This window comes from Miniopterus schreibersii (assembly GCF_964146895.1).
Source record: "Miniopterus schreibersii genome assembly, chromosome: 9".
Classification (NCBI taxonomy): Eukaryota; Metazoa; Chordata; class Mammalia; order Chiroptera; family Miniopteridae; genus Miniopterus; species Miniopterus schreibersii.
This window is the reverse complement of record NC_138118.1, coordinates 6,086,443-6,100,692: the sequence shown is the minus strand read 5'-3', so window position 1 is coordinate 6,100,692 and position 14,250 is coordinate 6,086,443. Positions and strand designations below refer to the sequence as shown.

Below are 14,250 nucleotides of genomic sequence, written 5' to 3'. Positions count from 1 at the left end.
AGAAAACACTGGCACTCATCTCAGTTGCTATACTTTAGCTCATGTTTATCACTCTGTTGCCAAAAACACTGCAGTGAGACTCAGGGCGGACTCCTGGGTCAGACTGCCTGGGATCAAATGCTGTTCTGCCACTTATTGGCTGTGTGACTGTGGACAATTAAGTCAACCTCTTTACGTCTCAATTCCCTCATTTGTAAAACCAAGGAGCTATGGTAACATCACAGCATCATCCCAATGGTCAAAGTAATAATACACATGAAGCTTGGCACGTAGCTTCAATAAATACACCTTAGCTATTTCATTATCACTACTTTGTCCTGGCAAATAAAAAATGACTGAGGTGGGTTTCATGTGTGAACGATGTACTTTCAGGGGCACAGGGTCTCTGCGGCTTATCTGTAATTATCCTCTAATTTTGTCAGATAGGCCCACAGAGAAAACAAGAGGCAGAGACAGGTTATAATTTCCATGCAGTGTTTTTATACGAACTACATCAATATAAGTTCACCACTGTTTACATGACCCCACTCAGCCCCAGGCCCCATTCTACACGCTGATATGTCACTTTCCCAATATCTCAAGGCCACAGTCAAAATAGACCAAATTACTGGGTATACAGCCTGTTAGGTGAAAGGAAAACCAAAATGACCAAATTGTCATTTGTTTAAAAATACATGATTTTCCATCCTGGCACCTCCGTAAATTTCACAGTGCATAGTGCTGCTGTGTGGATATATTATCCATGTAGCAGTTAAAATCCAATCTTCTGGCCCTAAGTTGGATACTACAGCTGGAATGAGAAGTTATCGGGAAAAGGTAATTTGTGGTAATTTTAAATTCTCAATGATTTCTGAAAAAAATACTACTTAAAAATTAACTGTTCAATTTTTAGTAACATTGGGCATTGGAGTAGTAGGCGCTGGGCTGCCATTGTATCCAACAGAGGTAAGTTAGGATTCATTCTGTTGAAACTGTCTTATCCAACCTCATTTATTTCCTCAAGAGACAACTAGACATTAGAAAGCAGAAAAGGAGAGTTTTTAAAGTCAGCTAGTTTATTTCCCATTAAAATTGTTTATATTTATGTCCCTCTTCTGAGAGCCTATGAATGATGTCTTATTAGTTTTGCATATTAATGAACGACATCATTCAATTCTTTAAGTAACTTACAAAAAAGGGCATTCTCCAAGGAAAGATAGGTACTACCTCCTCGAATGAGGCAAGTCGGCATCTAAATACTGTTAACATAAATAACGTACTTTTGCAAGTGAAAGAACGACATGTGATTTATATGCTTTTAAACATACACAGCACATTTTAACCTGCCACTTCTCAGATGTTAATGAATAAACTAAAAAAATATTTCCAGTCCTTTCTCTAACCTAAATTTATGCACTCAAATAGAATAAATTTGAAAAGTCAGAATATTTCTGCTATATTGAAAAGTCCGCGCGGTGTGGTGGAGACAGAGAGGGCACCGGACAGTGTGGCAAGAGTGCAAAATTAAGGTGCACACAATGTTCTATGACCTCACGGAAATCTAGCCCTCCAGGCTGACCTAAATATGACAAAGTACTCTTCACCTGACCACTGCGATTAAATGTGTTCACGCACGTCAACACCCCCAAAATAAGAGAAAAAGAAAAACAAAAGTATACGCAACTTATATTACAAAGAGGTAGCATCACTAATATGTAAACAGCTTCTAACAACAGAGAAGAAAAAAGCACAACTTTATTTGTAGAAAAGATGGGCTGTGCAGAGATAAAGGATGTGAACAGCTTTAGATAAAAATATGCTCCATCTCATTTATAAGAAAAATACAAATTAAAGTTATATATAATATCTGGGATATCATATTCCACCTATGAGCTTGCTAAGGCCGAGGGAAAACAGGTACTCTCATCATTGCTTTGTACAACACTATGGAGGAGCATTTGGAAGAAACTGTTCAGTAATGACACTTCCATGGACCTATCCAAAAGATACACTGGCAAAGTCACAAAAACACATGCACAACATTATTCACTGCAGTTGAAGTAATCACATCACTGTAGTAGTCACTTAAAAACAAACTAAATCATCAATGGAGCAGTGAGAGAGGCTAGAAATAGATCCACGTGTACACAGGTAACTGATTTTTGATGAAGCCGCAAAGATAATACAGTGGGGAAAGAACAGTCTTCACAACAACTCCTCTTCAAAGAAACCTGGTGTAATAAATGTCTATTTAAGATACAAATGCAGCTTTCCAGGTAAAAAGCATTGTAGATAAAAGGAATGGAGGGTGATATTTGTAGCATTAACTTATCTTTTAATGTTGCACATCAACATCTTTATGCTAAGTAGTAGGTTAAAATTTGGGTCATAAAATTGTTTTAAATGAAGTGTGTGTTAAAGGCAAGACGGTTGAAAAGAATTATTTGGCTTTAGAAATGAAATGCTGTGTGGCAGCCTACTGGATGATATGCAGTATTAAGTGTGAGGCTAATAATCGTGTAGCCACAGTTAACACTATTCCAAGTCCTGTTAAGAGTGTGGCTGCAATGGATCGGTCCTTGCAGGGGCAGAAATCTTCATACTTCATGTGGTAGTTCAATGAACAGAACGTAAGGTCTGCACACTGAGTTGTATCTATGGCCAGTCAGTCTCGGTTTTTATCGCTGAAAATGGCTTCAGTCCTGCTCTTCTCAAGGAGAGCGTAGCGATCACGGGCACAGAGCGTACAGGTGGGGCAGCATGCCTGGGTGCGTCCCCTCTCCGCGTCTTCCTAGCTTTAAATGAGACCTGGAGCCTCAGCTTTCTCAGCTGAGAAATGAGGGGGTGATAATATCTTCTTCATAGAGTTGTTTTGAGGTTGTCATACAGGTTAACAAATAAACAAAAACAAAAAGAAACCATCAGTAGTAGGAGTAGGACCTGGAACGTGGTGAGACGAGTACTGGCCACTCATTATTTTCTCTATTCCGGAGGAACAGAAATGATCATTTCTGTTAACAACTCGGTATGGAAGTCCTGCCTGTAACATAACCAGACCCTTCCCATGCTCATGGGGAGATAACGAGGCACATACTCTTTGCCTGAAACAGTGGTTTCCAAGTGGACTCTACTGACAGCTTCAGGGTTTCTGTAAACTCTTAAATTATATTTTAAAAGTTTAGTGTCTATATAAACATACATTTTTCTGGAGAGAAGGTTCCTAATTTTCTTCAGATTCTCAAACAGGCTCGTGACCCCAGAAAATTACACATCATTTATCTAACTCTATAGGACAACCCCAAGGCCTTCACATGGCATAGGAGGGGACCCTAATTTCTCCCCCACTTACTTTCCTCTCGTCTACAGCCACCTCCTTTCTCTCCCAGAAACAACTGCCCAGGACACTGGGCAGCCCCTCACTGCCCACCTTTGCTCACGATGCCCTCTCCAGGGCTCTTCTGGCCGCTTCACTCTTGGTAACCTCTACTCCTCTGCCGACTTTTGAGACCCAGCTCAGACATGGCCTCCTGCAGGAGCCCTTCCTGTGGCCATCTACAGCCCTTATGTGCTACCTTCCTAGGCTTCCAACATATTCTGTATGTATTTGTGATACTGAACTTGTTTTACCTTATGTGAAATAGTGATTTATTTAGTGAAGGGGCTCTTCGCTCTCTGAGAGTAACTTACTGATCCTCAATCTAGAAAAATACCCGATATAAATAAGTCCTTAGTAATATGTTGGTTGAACAAAAACATGAAAAAAAACTGTCTGAGTCCTTTGAATTTTCATTTAATTGAAAATGCTCTGCTCCTGGAAATACTTTATACTGTGAAATATGCTCAGAAAAATATATTAAACTCTATTCATAGCTTTTCAATTACTATTATCAAAATTTCAAAAGGCGCCCACTCCTTAATAGGCTGGCTTCCCCCAGGGAAAACAAATCCTCCCGCACTGTCCCCTGGGCAGTCTTGCACATTAGCTCGCCTGATAAGAAGACCAGCATTCCACACTGTCCTTTGCCTCGAGGCTTCGGTCAGGAGTCAGGCTGGGTTCCTATTATCAGAAAGCTGGAAAGGCCAACGTGTACACAATTAATCAATTCGGAGGCTCCTCTACCAACGCGCTTTCCCCGAGCAGAGCAGAAAGACTGGTTCCTTACCGTTCCTCTCTGGGCTGTGAGAGCGCACTGCTCCCTCCCTGATGGGAACACTGAGGCGCGCACTCCTGTTTCTTTTAAAAACGCATCCACGCTCTGCACAAGGCGGCAGTGAGGCCCAGCTCTCCCATGCGGAACTGGGTCTGGAGCTCAGGCTTCCTCAGCAGTTTCCCACTTACAATGGTTGCCTCTGCGCCGCGGGCATCACCCGGGCTCAGGGCCCAGTTACTGCTCACACCGCGGGGGGAGCTGCGGGCGAGGCTGCGGTGCCCTGGGCTGCGGCTTTCTGCTAACTGGGGGAACAGCCTTGACGAGTCGATTCATTTTTCAAGAGCCAGTTTACTCATCTTTACCATTGGGTCACTGTCTCCTCCTCACGAGGGGCTGTGAGAGCAAACTAGGTCTCTAACGGGAACTGCCACAGAATCACCCGGGGAATGTGGGAAAACAGACATGGCCACCCCTCGGGAGCCACCTGGTTTGAAAGTGCAGCGCGTTCTCTCAGGAAGCTACACGCGGTGACTTACTTACGGCACACTGAGGTACCTCCACGCTACAATGTACTACGTAGTCATTAAAAATGAGGACAATCTCTATTGTTGAATATAGAGTGATCTCCAAAATATATATTAAAAGTGACAGGTAGAGACAGATGTACACAGTAGGCTAAATTCGTATTTTGAAAAAGGGAAATGAGAAACTATGTACATATTTGTTGTTTTTCTTTTATTTTTGCAAGAATCTGGAATCTGAAAGAGTGGTGGTGGTAAGGGAAAGAGGGATGGAAGCAACACCTCTCCTGAGGATATCTTTTTCATCAAGCTTTGCCTATTGAACTATGCAATTACTTTAAAATGTTTAAAAATAATAATTAAAAAATAAAGTCTTCCCACCGTAAGTAAACTGCAAAAAATGAACGTAATTGTTAAATTAGTAGCAGAACAACAGGCAGAACAAATTTCAGACACAATACTCTGATTGGGATATACTTTAAAGACAGAAAACTTGCAAAGAACTTTAAATTTCATTCAGTACTTTTTCTATTTGTAGTAAGATGAGAATTCTAATTTTGAAACTAGTTATTATATATTATAGTATAAAACAAGTTATTTCAAACCAGGATTTGGGGGAAGGGTAAAAAAATTTAAAAAATATAAAATAATACTTTTAAAACTTTACTAAAACTGAATTTAAAATATCAATATGAACTCGTAATGTATACACACACACACACATCCTTCTATTTCTTAGTCCTGATCACTGGAAAAGTCTAGAAGCAATGCCACCACAGCAGCGGTCAGCGCTTCTATTACCTGGGTCTTGCTCTCTAAATACACTTCCCGTGTTGAAGCATTTAGGAAAATGTGACGTGCTCTTTGAAATTTACTGTCAAATGGTTAACACCCAAAATACATCTATTCCTAGACTGATGGAACCTGCATGATAAAATGTTAAACAATTAAAAATGGTCAGACCATGTCATTCACTATCCCATTCTTCCAAATTCTCTGTATACATGACAATTTTCAGAATAAAAACGTTGGCTAGGAAGGAAAACACACCTATGCGGATGACTGCCATGGTCCAGTGTGTAGAGCACACCTGTACCTGGGAACTTCTCATTTTTTTCGAGCCCTCCATAGGTCTAGCGATATTTAGAGAGTAAGCGTGGAGTCTACGCAACAGCTCTAGAGCCCAGGGTATGGGCCCAGGCCTGGGAAAACTCCCAGACTGCTCTGGGGTTTAGCACACACTGTGCTGGCCATGCAGGTCTATGCAGTCCCCTCACCTGAGAACTAGAAGCAACGTACCCAACGCTTGCTTAACAGGGCTGCTGAGAATCGAGTGCAATGGTGACCAGTTACTTCAGAAACTCAAAGTGCTGTAGAACTCTAAAAGCATTGTTTTTGGTAATTTTCCAGCCTTTCAGGTACAGGGGCTATTCTGTAATTCATACGAGCTCTCCAGAGATCCCAGCTGTGCATGAATGTTCAGCATCTTTGACATTTGGGTTATCCTATCTACCGGACATTGCATCAGCAGCATCTCAGTCTACTTCAGATGATACAAAACTGGGGCATCTTCAATCTCTCTCTCTCTGTACCGATCATCTTGAGTGATGCTCTGCTTTGTTAACTTTGTTCCATACGCATTAAGTCAAATATCTTAATTCTGATCATGAGAAAGTTATAAAGGACTAAGTGGAGCTCTTAAAAGATAACTATATAGGATAGTGGTATTCCAAAACATACCCTCCCCCAAAGACCTGAGAGATAGAATTCTTACTTTCCTTCCTTCAGTAGGACTGGCTTAGAAGAGGCGAGATTCTTGGTGTGTGGCTGTGTGTATGCATGCACACGTATGCTACATGTATTGTACATGTGTGTATGAGGGTGAGGCAGCTGGCACCATTCCTTGGAAATGCTGCAAAATATCCAGGGTGGGTGTGTAGTTTGAGTAAGTGCCCTCGAGTTTCAGCCCTCCCTGCTTAACTTTATTTGTATAAATCCCCCACTTTTCCTTCCCTTTCAGTTTTGATCTCTTGGAACAAATAAACAAACAGCTTCCAAACACAGGGGAGAAGTCCTACTTGGCTGAGAGGAGCTGCAGGACACTCTTCAGATGGAAACTCGCACTGCGGCAATCTTCCCCGAGAGGCTCAGCTCATTGCCTGCTGGTGACACCCAAGTCACTTCACAGCTCATTGGTACAGCGTTGGCAACCCTTGGTTTCAATCACAGAAAGAGGCTGAAGCCATGCTCAATGAGCTAAGTGTACAGGACACCGTGTGCTTGTCCTTGCCAGAGGGCTGTGGGAGGGGATGGAGGAAAAGACGGCATCCAGCAGCCACTATTCCCTGACTTTCGCTGGAACTGGATGATGATGAATTATGGTGACAGAGCTCAGATAAATGCTATGTGGTCTTCCCAACTGTCGTACCTGCACACAGCCCTCTGAGGTTTTGCTGCAAGTCTCCAAAGCCGATTCTCGCTCACTCATGGTTGAAAATCAAAGGCCAATGTTCAAATAAGATTTTAAACAGTTTCCATGCAGCTGAATTTGCTGTTTCCTCCCTGGCTGCTTTGGAGTCACTGAGCAATTGCCACAAGTTTTTGCTGATGGACATCTTTCTAGAAACCTCCCCGAGTGAAAGATTTCTTTAAGGTCAAAAAGAGTGTATGCTGTGTGGTGAGTGGCAGGTATCAGGGCTGTCACTTCACTCCTTTCCCCGAGAGACTTCACTACAGCCAGGCTGCTTTAAAACCTGCCAGCCCTGCCACCACCATCCTCCTTCATCTGCCCAAGACACTAACCCACCACCAGCCACTGAAAGAAGCTATGGCACCCCAAATGAGCTTCCAGCCAATAGGAAGACAGCACCTGCCAGCTGGGAAACAAGGGACAAAACCACAGCTCTGACTCCCAACCCGGGATGCCCAGGCCCCTGCACTTGGCAAGAGGAGGCAGCAAAGAGCTCCTTTGGAAATGGAAACAACACATGTAGACCATCTAAAACCTCCTATGGATTTGGATACCTGTTATTTCACCTTTTATCAAAAATATGCAGTGACGCCTTTTTTAATGTTTAGAGAAGGAGAAAAGTTCTACCTTAATAAGTTTTGTTTTATAGACAGACAGGCCCATAGATTTTTTAAAAAGTCATGAAAATAATGCAGATGAGAGGGGTTTAGAGAGGCTTATTGGGAAATGCCATGTAAAAGTAGAAGACAGACACTTTTGCTCAGGGCTTTAAAAGAGAGTGACTTAAAGAAAATGTATTTTGGGCAGAGAACAATGGGATCAGATATACAGAGAAAAGAGCAGTGTGACCAGGTTGGAAAACCACAGCGGGACCAGTTTCCCCGGACCATGTAACACTGAGGAGACAACAGAAAAGAAGGCTGGAGATGGAAAGGCTGGACCCAACGGCTCATGCCTGATGCCCAGACTGAGGGTGCTCACGGAAAGGGCGAGGGCCTACCAGGATCATGGAGCTGGGGATGGCCAAGAGATCCTTCTACTTGTTTTGGAAAAAAACGTGGATTAAAACAGGTTGAAAAGTACTTCACCAGTGTACAGTGGTACAGTTCATGCGAACCACCTTATGTATACCTTCTTCCAGGTGACAGGAGTCCACCCCCAAGTTTTTAATTTTACTGTATTACATGATTCTCAAGGTGTCCCACTAGGCCAGGATCTCTTTATATACATATTTATCTTCTTTTAGGCAAGTCCACTCAGTTCCAAAGATAGATTAGCCCTGGCAGGGTAGCTCAGTTGGTTAGAGCATCCTCCCAATATACCAAGGCTGTGGGTTCGATCCCCAGGCAGGGCACATACAAAAATCAACTAAGGAATGCATGAATAGGTGGAACAACAAATTGCTCGCTCTCTTTCCCCCTCTTCCTCTCTCTCTCTCAAATTAATTTAAAAAATACAAAGACAGATTAGCCTCCTTATATTCCAAAGTCAGCTGCCCATCTTCCCATTCTGACCTGTTCTCTGCACATTCTGTCTCTCAAAGGATAGTACCCAGCTGCCTAACCCAGAATCCTGGTCATTACCCCGACTCCTTCCTCTGGGTCCCTCCAATGGGGACTTCCGAGCACCCATCCTAACGAACTCCATCATCTCTTCTTCTAGCTCATACTTACTTTTAAGTTTACTTATTTATGGAAGGGAAAGGAAGGTTGTAAGCTCAGTGTGACAGGCTGTTTGTAGACATAAAATGCCTAGTGATGCTTTGTTCAGACTCGCCCTGCATGAGACCTACTTCAACTTCAGCATACATTTCCTTTCAAAGAAATACTGTGTTCGACCTTGGGCAAAGCATGTTACCTTTAAGTCCTTACAATTGCTCATCTATAAAGTGATCTCTAAGTCTTTACACTAATATTTAATATTTGTAATATTATATGTACAGTAATATTTAATGGTTGAGTGCTACATATAGTTTATATAGGAGATTCTCAAAGGCCAAGCAACAGCAACAAAATGTATGAGAACATACAGGAGAAACAAAATGATAATGGCTACTCCAAAGAAAGGGGTCACCACTGGGTAATAAACAGTGGGACAGCTATTGGTGTTGTTCAGAATTGGGACCTCCCTGTCCCCTCCCCTCCAACTCACTCTGAGAACCACTTCTCTGGTGTTATCACGGATGAGACTGTGCTGGAAGTGTGGACGTGTGGGTGGGCAGACCCAAAGCCTGTTCTTGGCAGAAACCACCATCCACGCCAACATACATCATGAAAACTCAGGTCTTTCCATCAGACTATCCACACATTCCTATCATGCTCATTACCAGAATTTCCTATGGACAATGTATAAAATATCAGGAACCTATACAGCAATTAACTCATCTCACAAGAGAAAACAGCCAAGGGTAGTAAACATGACTAAGATCACAAAGAAGAAATCTTTACAACATGCTTAGGACTTTGCTCACTTGAGCTGAAAACCGACAGGAGTCTGCTCGGTAACGCCATCCTCCCACCTTAGACACTGCAATCCTGAGTAGCCATCACAGAGCAAGACTGAGGGTCATGTAAAAGGCACGCCTTATTAACTCCCAGACATCTCATTTCTTGGCCATAAATCCTATTAACTTGCATTACCGACAGCCATAAAACTTACCGATAAAAGATAATTTATGCTCAGTGTACAGAGCTAATGTATTTGTAGAAGCACAGACCAGAATATGAGAAAGTACGTGTGTGACACCCGGGGGCTTCACACTCCGCACGTTAGCGAGGCAGATGTGGCTCTGAGCGCCCACAGGCCTCACAGGGAATACAGCCTAACTGGTACCTGGCATCAGGGGTCTTGTGTCTGCACCAACCTCACACTTTCCTGCTCACCCAAGGCCAGGATTCTTATGAAGAACACATTTTTGGAATTAAAAGAGGGATGCTTACTTTTAAGGAAGGATCTATAATGCATTCTATTTTTAATTTTCTATTTTAAAATGGCAGATTAAACATTCCTTTGAAGTAAACACTTCCTACTGAGGTTTTCCCTCATAAAGGCATTTGATCCATAGTAATGAACTATACCAAAGCACAATATAAGAGACATTATATGCCAAAAAGCCAATCAGCTAAAAATGTCTAAACACTTGACCACATTTATACAGACTTGAAACCACACCATTGTCTCCTTGTTTTAAAAACCACTTTGTTATTAACAAAAATAAGCCACAGATAGGGGACTGGAAAGAGAATGGTGATGAAAGACTTCAGGCTGGAACAACCTAAATAGTTTTAAGGGAACTGCGCCTAGACATGTAGGTCAGTTCAAATGGCCACAACAGTAACTGTAATGAAGGAAGGATGGCTACCTATTTATACAGCAGTCTCCTGAGACTCTCACGTGTAGATGCTCAGATGATGTGAAGATGGAAGCTTTTTTAGAAAGACCAGGAGAGCTCATTTTAGCCCCATGGTCTAGGGCTGTCCCAACCTCTTTCAGTCCCATGGCAGACACAGCACTAAAACGTCCATCAGCCAAACAGTTCCCAGAAGGTGTCTCATTCCTCCTGCTATTACCTGCAATTTCAGACAACCTGTAATTACAGAACTGGTTCTAGAAGACACTGTCCTCAAAAATAATACCCATAATAATTAACATTTATATTGAATCTTCCCACTTTTGAAGAATTTTAGCAAAACTTAATGATCATCTCATTGAATCTACTTTAAATCATAAAGATTCCTGTGGTATCAGATTTTGTTAGCGTTGAGGAGAACTTGGTCATTTGGTTTAATCTGGGGGTACAGCAGCAAGGCGGGATATACCCTTAAGTGGATCCAAGATTTATCTTCTTTGAAAATAATACTGTGGAGATTACAGCTGCTTAAAATTACGGCAGACTATATGCAATTGGTTCCTATCTTAAACCCTCAAACATACTCATTGGCTTTTACATTTGTATAGCAATTGTCCATTCTCTCTGGAAAAGTGGAAGATTTCCCCAGAATCACGGGCAAAGAGGAGCAAAGCAGGCATGCTGAGCCCACAGGCAGGTCTGTGCTGAGCTGTCACTCCTTTCAGTGATGGAGGTGTGGTCCGCATGACCTCTGTGACCCACACTCTGCAATAATTACTTCCTTAGGGTGAGGCAATTTTCTCGTAGTTTCGATGAGACATCAAAATCACCAGAAAGGGAGAAAGGGGACACTGTTTGGGGGCATGTGGGCTACGCAGGCACACTTAACATAATCACTATGTTTGGAGAACTGGGGGTTCTGCTGTAAGAACTAAAGTTTAACATATTTTATAAATGCAAAAATGATGTTCCTGGAAATTACATAGGGCTGTGACCCAGACTCCCTCTGCACACTTTGGTGGCCAGCAGCTTGAGAGAAAGTGTTCTGTGGTCACACAATGTTTCCCTCTTGGACCACAGCCTTCCTCTCCCAGGCTGCCCTGCAGTTGGGCTGGGACAGTGTAACTGTGTTCCCACTGAAGGTGACATAGGACATGGCCAGGCATGCCTTTAAACACCTGTGAAGCTACTGTCCAGAAATCTTCTCTTGTCGCCGCAACATGATCCAGCTGGGTTAAGTATGAGTGGAGGGTGGTGCCCAACCACACCACGCTCCAGTGACGAGAACAAGACTTACACTGAAGCCGGGCTAAGCCTCTGCGGCTGCGGGTTAGTTTTCACTGCAGCACAGGTAGGGCGGAACCCAGGGCACCCTGATCAACTGAAAACAATTGAAAAATGCTAGAAAAAAGTAAAATGATTCTTTTCAAATGCATCAAACACCCATTTTATTTAGAAGAACACTCACAAGTGAATATGTTTTCATTAAAAAAGACCAAATCCAACTTTGACGTTCTAAACATTTGATATTCACCAAATCCAATGAACTAGGCCTTCTGTTTAGAAGGCCTCCGAGTATGAGAAGCCATCAGGAGACAAAGGCCAGGTCTGCCCGCCATCTGCCCGAGGTGGGAGTGTGAAAGCTGACTGCAGCGCGTGAAGTGAGGCTCTCAGCACACAGAGAACTATAAGTACATCCCACCGACTGCTGGGAAAACCACCCGAGCGGACCTGGGCACCCCCAGCTGAGCAGCCGGAACACATCTCCCTGAGCCTTTGTTGCCAGCATTCAACTCCCAGCGGCATTACCTTCAGAACTCACACCGCCTAGATGGTCCAAAAAAGTCCCAAACAGATGTCTTGAGTTATTAATGCCCACAAATAACTGGGCTAGGATCCACTCCAAATTCTCCTTGGTCTCACTTTTAACTCACACTTCAAATAATTCCCACAGGTAAAGTTCCCGGAAATATGAGGTCAAGACCAAAAATCACAAAACACAGAAGGAATTGAGGTTACAACATATAAAAGTGAAAGTGAACATAAAAGAGAGCTGAGTTATGATGACTGCAGATGTTAGAATTATTCTAAAGTATCAGTAAGTGTGGCGATTATGTGTTCAGAGTCTTGAAAAGGCGAGTGAAGGGCAAGTATATGAGAAAGAAGAGTTGTGGCAGGAACTAAACAGTCAGTGGATGGGTTTAGCAGCAAGACAGACACAGCCAAAGTGGGAACAAAAGGGGTGAAGAATTTCAGATGCAGCCCAGGGAGAAGACTCAGAAAACACGAGAGGTTTTGAGATGCACACGGTACAGCGGCAGGATCTCACACTCGTTTAGTGAGAACTGCAAAGGGGGAGAAAGAGGGCACAGGCAACGCTGGGAAACACAGTGGCCGAGCCCCAAGCCGATGGCAAGAGCAGTCCTGGACGGAGAGACCCAGGGACTCCCGGAACGCACGCAGGAAGCCCACAGCTACTCATGTTAGAGTGACGAGACAGACGCCGAGAATGGTGAAAAGCCCTTAAGAGTAGATGCCATTGTTAGACATGGATTTTTCTATCAGTTTATCTTCCGATTTTACTTTTTAAAAGTTACTGTACCACATTGGTAGCTAACAGGTAATCTATTAACCCATGGAGACAAGTTACAGGACGATTAGCTTTCGTACCACCCATTAACATAACACAGCAAAGAAGGCTCCGCGCATCACAGTGACGACATTCAAACTTCAGAAACTGCTGGGAACTACAGTATTTAACAAATACCTAGAAATCTGAGAAGCATGTCTGAGCACGTCCCACCGATAAATGAAGTCTTTTAAAGACTTCCCATGACCCAGGGCGAGCAGTTCCATCTTCAGTGGGTGGAATTCAAGGCTCCTCAGCACGCGGGCTGGTTCTCCAGTCTCATCTCTGGGCATTTCCCACCCTGCTTTCGGTCCTACAAGGAGCCCTGTGCCTCTTTCTTTCAAGATTTGACCCCTTCTGGCTTGAATCGCTTGGCTATCATCTCCCACAGCAAACATTTACTCATCCTGGAAGATCCTGCTGCAATGTAAGCTCAACAGAACGGACGTTCCATCAAATCAAGGGCCCTGTGTTCCTGGAGAGGTGTCTGCGTATAGCAAGTGCTCAATAAACATTTGTTAAAGCAATGGAGTGAAAAATAGGCGAGCGAGCGACTCTGAGAAGCCTTTCCTTCCCACACCCTGACCAGGTCACACAACCTTCCGCCACCTTCATATAGCAGTGCTCTAACCTTGCTCTGTAGTTGTGCTCTATACATGTCTGCTTGGCTGAACATGCACTGCAGAGCAAGGACACTATGTCACTGTTCTTTTTAATCCTCGACTGCCTAGCAGTGCAACAAGCAGGGAGCAGGCACCATAATGTTTGCTGACTATGTAAGTGGACAGTACAGAGTTTGAAGCTGAATCCTTCAGCTCCCCTTCCACATCTCAGAGGAAGTGCTCCAGAAAGCAACAGCGCCAGACAATGCAAAGAACCAGAAGGAAATGCGAACGAGGCTGAACAAGGGTGAGTGCACATTACAGCCACTATACCCACCGAGCAACATTGCAGGTAATGACTACGGATGGAGCAGCAGAAAACCACAAGTGGCAGATTACAGCGAGAGGCGAAAAACAAAAAAACCTGCCCACTGTCTGTAAAAAAGTTACCAAATGGTTATTTTTCAAACTGAAATCCAACAACCAACTTATAAAACTTCATTTACTAAGAAGTCTGTTTAACCAGTACATGAAATTTCCTTGATGTTT

The 14,250-nt window shown here is 43.2% G+C and overlaps 1 protein-coding gene across 8 annotated transcripts in view; it reads right to left on the bottom strand.

Annotated features, from left to right (window-relative positions):
• TPK1 (thiamin pyrophosphokinase 1) overlaps positions 1-14,250 on the bottom strand; it is a 186,168-nt gene that overhangs the window by 66,921 nt on the left and 104,997 nt on the right. The gene's annotated exons all lie outside the window — the stretch shown is intronic.